Source organism: Crocodylus porosus, unplaced genomic scaffold (genome assembly GCF_001723895.1).
Source record: "Crocodylus porosus isolate Cpor-Errol unplaced genomic scaffold, CroPor_comp1, whole genome shotgun sequence".
Classification (NCBI taxonomy): domain Eukaryota; kingdom Metazoa; phylum Chordata; order Crocodylia; family Crocodylidae; genus Crocodylus; species Crocodylus porosus.
This window is the reverse complement of record NW_017728918.1, coordinates 104,878,357-104,884,373: the sequence shown is the minus strand read 5'-3', so window position 1 is coordinate 104,884,373 and position 6,017 is coordinate 104,878,357.

Below are 6,017 nucleotides of genomic sequence, written 5' to 3'. Positions count from 1 at the left end.
CATGCACCAGCTTCAGCAGGACGGTGGTGCCCTCCCTATACAAAGCATGCAGGGAGCACTTGAGGGAGGAGCTGCACAAGGCAGGTCCGCAGGTGACTGTACACTTCACCTCAGACATCTGGAGCAGCTGGGGTGGAGATTATACGTACCTCTCACTCACAGGGCACTGGTGTGGCCAGTCAGGCCATCGGTGGGCTCTCCTTCATACCAAGGTGATGGATGAGTCCCACACAGCAGCAGAGATAAGCGGGGGCTATGATCTGCATGGTGCAGGGGTGGCGGGGCATTGGGCAGGCTGTGATCACCCATGGCTTCATGGTCACTGACAATGGGGCCAATATGGTCAAGGCAGTCTGTGATGCCAACTTTGCTGGTATTCGCTGTGTGGCACACAATTTGATTGTGAGGGATGCCTTGGAGGGGGACAGGGCTGCTGGCGATGGCACCAGCAACACCAGCTGGTTCATTTCCAGATGCAGGAAGGTGGCAGGCTACTTCCAGCATCAAGGGGGGCAAGATGCTGCAGGACAAACAAGCAGAGCTAAATGTCCCACAACACAGAATCATCCAGGATGTGGAGACTCAGTGGGACTCCACATACCTGATGCTCGAGAGGCCGGGGGAGCAACAGAAGGCCATCCATGAGCTGGCCTTGCTTGGGGAGATTGGGATCAGCGGCCCCCTGACCAAAGCTGAGTGGGATGCCATCTCCCAGATCTAGCTGGTCCTCAAGCCCTTCCTCGAGGCCACTGAGACCCTCAGTGCTGCTGATGCTTTCCTCAGCCAGGTGGTCCCCACAGTGAAGGAGCTTCGCAGCCAAAGAGAGAGCTTCCTGGGGGCCAATGCTCCTGGCTGGGGCAGGCCGCTTTCACCAGATCTGCAGGCACTGGTGAAGCGGCTGAGGGAGGGCTTTAGGAAAAGACTTGAACCCTTGGGGTTGAACTCAGTGCATATGCTGGCCACCATCTGTGACCCAAGGGTGAAGGACACCATATGTGGCAGCAAGACATTGAGTCACTGGAGGGAGGTACTTATTAAGAAAGTGGAGGAGGTGGAACGGCAGAGGCGGTGGGAAGTGGGACAGGGGGATCCACTGCCTGAACCCAGCCCCCCATCCATGAGCCAGTCTTTCCCTCCACCACAGGCGCTGCCAATATGGGCTAAGGCCATGGCAAACATTAGGGGGTCCAGCCCCACCAGACCCCAGGATCAGGCAGACAGCCCTCACACCGTGGTGTCAGCCTGTGGAGCCCCTGGACTGCGACCCCTTGGCCTACTGGGCAACCCACAGCCTGATGTGGCCAGATCTAGCCACAATTGCCCAGGAATACCTGTCCTGTCCACCGACCAGTGTGCCAAGCAAGAGGGTGTTCAGCACGGCTGCGGATGTTGTGACACCCCACCGCGCCTGCTTGGATCCTGGTTTGGGGGAGCAGCTGGTGTTCCTCAAGGTGAACCTCCCGCTGCCGGGGTCCCCAAGCGCCAGGTGCAGATGGAGCGAATGCCGCCCTCCTCGCTCCGTCTGGATCACAAAAGTGAATGTTGGCAGGCTTCGTGGGCTCCTCAGGGACTAGCAAGCCTGCAGTTTTGAGCTCCCTGTGGCTTTCCACACAGAAGTCACAGGTTTTCTATCAAGAATTTTAGGTGCTGTTTCTCTGAACCCCCTGTACCTATCTTGTTGAAAGTTGGCAGGTTTTGTGGGCTCCTCAGGAGCTACCATTTCTGCAAGCTTGAGCTTCCTGTGGCTTTGCACGTAGAAGTTACAGGCGGTTTGCTCTCAAGAAGTTTGGGTGTGGTTTCTCTGCACCCCCCACACCTATCTTGTTGAAAGTTAGCACACTTTGTGGGCTCCTCAGGAGCTACTATTCCTGCAAATTTCATCAAGATCAGACAAGAAATACCAAAGTTATAGCCTGCTTCGACCTTCCACTTGAAGTGGTCCCATTATAGTCTATGGGGAAGTCGAAGCAGCCCGAATATTCGACTGAGCTTCAACTTTGACTCGAAGCGGACCCACTTCAACTCGAAGCAGACGGCAAATCAAAGCGGGACTTGGTTTAATATTCAACATGGCTATCGAATCGAATATTACCTGCTCTGCACAGCCCTAGTATGTAGGGGTGTATACGTGGGAGGGGGGTTATGGGGGCAGGGTGGAGGAGTGTAGAAACCCCGCAAACACTCCCTTCCATGGTGCACAGCCCCACACCGCCAGCAGTGGCTGTCCAAGGGGCCCGCGCAGGCACCAGCGTCCTGCAATACACAGCTTCGGCCAGTGCTGCACGGTGGTGGCAAAGAGCGAAGGCCTGCTAGCTGCCTCTCTCGCACTGGGCTCAGCACACCTCACAAGCAGCTGTGTGCTACTTGGGGGAAGTGGTGCAGGCTGGAGCCGGCTGCTTTCTCCATCCCCTGCTTCCCGCGACTTGCATAGGCATAGGTTCCATGTTCCCACCCAGTTGCAGTGCCCCGCAAACCCCTGCCCAGCACCCGCCCTCTCCCTACCTGGTGCCCAGAGTAAGCCAGAGGCTGGGGAAGGCACACAGGTCCCTGGGGCACCAGCAGCAGCAGCCTCGCCTGGTAGGGAAGGGAGGCAGATAGGGCCATTTGCACGGCCGCCGTGGAGGGAAGGACCGGGTCTCCCCGCAGCTCAGGGCCCTAGGCATGTGTCTAATTTGCCTATGTGTTAATCCAGCCCTGCCTACCAGCAAAAACCAAAGTTGGTGTTTATAAACCATAATTTTAGTTCCTGAAAACCCTGGAAGCTGTAGTTCAGAATGTAAGGTGCAAGATGCAACAGAAATGTGCTCAAAATGAGACTTGGGGATTAAAAACTACCCCAAGTCACTCTTTGGCTTATTGCCTTCCAGGGCAGAGAAACATGACTTATGTGGAGACGCTGAGGGAACTGGATTTATTTAGTCTGGAGAGGAGAAAACTGAGGCGGGATTTAATAGCAGCCTTCAGCTACCTGAAGTGTGGCGTCAAAGAGCTAGACTGTTCTCAGTGGTGGCAAATTACAGAACAAAGAGCAATGGTCTCAAGTTGCAGTAAGGGAAGCTTAGGTTGTGTTTCACAAGGAGGGTAGTAAAGGGACTACTTAGAAAAGCTGGATGTGTGCAAGTCCATGGGGCCAAATGGGATGCACCTGAGGGTGCTGAGGGAGTTGGCTGATATGATTGTAGAGCCATTGGCCATCTTCTTTGAAAACTCATAGCAATCAGGAGAGGTCCTGGGTGATTGGAAAAGGGCAAACATAGAGCCCATATTTACAAAAGGGAAGAAGGAGGATCCATGGAACTACAGACTAGTCAGCCTCAGCTCAGTCCCTGGAAAAATCATGGGGCAGATCCTGGAATCCATTTCTTGAGCACTTGGAGGAGAAAAAGGTGATTAGGAACAGTCAACATGGATTCACCAGGAGCAAGTTATGCCAGACCAACCTGGTTGCCTTCTATGATGAGATGACTGGCTCAGAGGATGCCGGGAGACTGGTGGATGAGGTGTAACTTGATTTTAGGAAGGCTTTTGATACGGTCTCTTACAACATTCTCACAGGCAAGCTAAGGAATTATGGATGAATGGACTGTAAGGTGGATAGAAAGGTGGCTGGAGCATTGGGCTCAGAGAGTAGTAATCAATGGATCGATGTCTAGTTGGCAGGTGGTATCAAGGGGAGTGCCCCAGGGGTCAGTCCTTTTGTTCAATGCCTTCATCAAGAACCTGGAGGATAGCATAGAGTGCACCCTCAGCAAGTTTGCAGATGACACCAAGCTTGGGGCAGTAGTAGGTATGATGGAGGGTAGGGTCAGGATTCAGAGTGACCTAGACAAATTGGAGGATTGGGCCAAAAGGAATCTCATGAGGTTCCACAACGACAAGTGCAAAATCCTACACTTAGGACAGAACAATCCCATGCGCCGGTACAGGCTGGGGGCTGACTGGCTGGGCAGCAGCTCTGCAGAAAAGGACCTGGGGGTTACAATGGACAATAAGCTGAATATGAGCCAACAGTGTGCCCTTGTTGCCAAAAGGCTAACAGCATACCAGGCTGCATTGGTAGGAGTGTTGCCAGTAGGTCAAGGGAAGTGATTCTTCCCCTCTGTTCAGCACTGGTGACGCCACATCTGGAGTACTGTGTCCAGTTTTCAGGGCCCCAATACAGAAAAGACATGGACAAATTGGACAGAGTCCAGCAGAGAGTGACAAAAATGGTGAGGGGGTTGGGGGAAATGACTTATGAGTAAAGATTGAGGGAACTGAGCTTATTTAGTCTAGAGAAGAGGAGACTGAGAGGGGACTTAACAGCAGCCTTAATAGCAACCTGAAGCAGGGTTCAAAAGAGGATGGAGCTAGACTGTTCTTAGTGGTGGCTGGTGATGACAGAACAAGGAGCAATGGTTTTAAGTTGCAGTAAGGGTTAGATATTAGGAAGAATTTTCTCACAAAGAGAGTAGTAAAACACTGGAATGGGTTACCCAGAGAAGTGGTGGAAGCTTCATCCTTGGAGGTTTTCAAAACCCGGCTAGATAAAGCTTTGGCTTGGATGATGTAGTTGGCGATGGTCCTGCTTTGAGCAGCAGGTTGGACTGGATGACCTCCTGAGGTCCCTTCCAACCCTAACTTTCTATGATGATCAGTGATTTGGAGGGGTGTCCATATGAGGAGAGACTAAAGTGGCAAGGCCGATTCTCTTTAGAAAAGAGACACTTGAGGGGGAACATGATCTGGGTTTATAGAATCCTAAATGGCAAAGAGAAAGTCTATAGGGATATGCTATTTATTGTCTCTTGCAAGACACGTACTAGGGTTCATAAAATGAAACTAGTAGGTACTGTAGTAAGTTGAAAACTGATAAAAGGATGTTCTTTTTCATGCAGGATGTTATTCAAGGGTGGAACTTGTTGGCATCCACTGCTGTGGAATTTGACAGTTTAGCTAGATTCAAAAAAGGGGGATTGGGTAAGGGGAAATTCAGAAGAATTCCAGTACCCTAGAGGAAGTTTGCAGGATCAATTTTAACCAGTTATCCAGGGTTTTTTCAAATCAACTTTAGATAAAAGTACCAAAAAGCCCTGCTGAAGTGCCCAATCTATACAGGCGCTGCTAAGCCGGGTTAAAGGAGGAGTGGAGTATGTGGGGGCCTGAGAGCCCTGGCCCTCCTCAGGAAGACAGCTGCTTCCTGAAATGCATAAAACTTTCCACATGTCCATCATCTTAGGCCCCTCCCACCAAAAATAAAGATTGGTGCCTATGATCATGTGTTGCTTCTTCCCGTAAAGCATTTTTTCCTCACATCTGTCAGGAGCCACCTAGGCAGACATGGCTCTTTGGGTAGATGTGATATTTTTTATTAGACCAACTAAATACTTGGAAAAATTGTTCTTTGCAAGCTTTGGGGCACAAACACCCTTCTTCAAGCATAGGGAGAGTCTGCTGGTTTTGAAAAATTTTTGTATGCCAGGTCAAATTAACCAAATCAGTTCCGAATCCTCTCAACTGAGCAACACTCAATCATTCAAACGCCATACGTGGTGCTACAACCAGCAAGTGTCCTCCACCCCAGACTCTGCAGCTTGGGGCTTCAGATACTCCCAGATCCATTGGTGGGCATCCTATGTGCAGACCCAAGCCTGCAAGATGTCCCTGAGTCTCACTTGCCCTTAGCCAACGGCTATAGGAGCAAGCTAGGGAGGAGTCTTCTATTTCCATAAAGTAGGCGTGTAGCCAGGACCATCCCCAGGGGTATGTGAACTGGGTCAACTTCCCCAGACCCTGCACTTTGGGGAGCCTTGCAGAGCTGGGTGGTGGAGCAGTGGCTCTGTATCCAGCCTCCCACTACCCCCTCCATTCTGCTCCTCCCCTGCTGCTGCCGCCGGTGGTGGCGGCAGCTTCTTCAGGTCCCAGGCGGGTGGGATTGGAGCGAGGGCGGGGCCCGGCAAAGGCTGATTTGCCCCATGAGCTGCACCCTCCTGAGGTTGGCTCTGCATGTAGCGGACAACTTCCCACTGGAAGCTGGC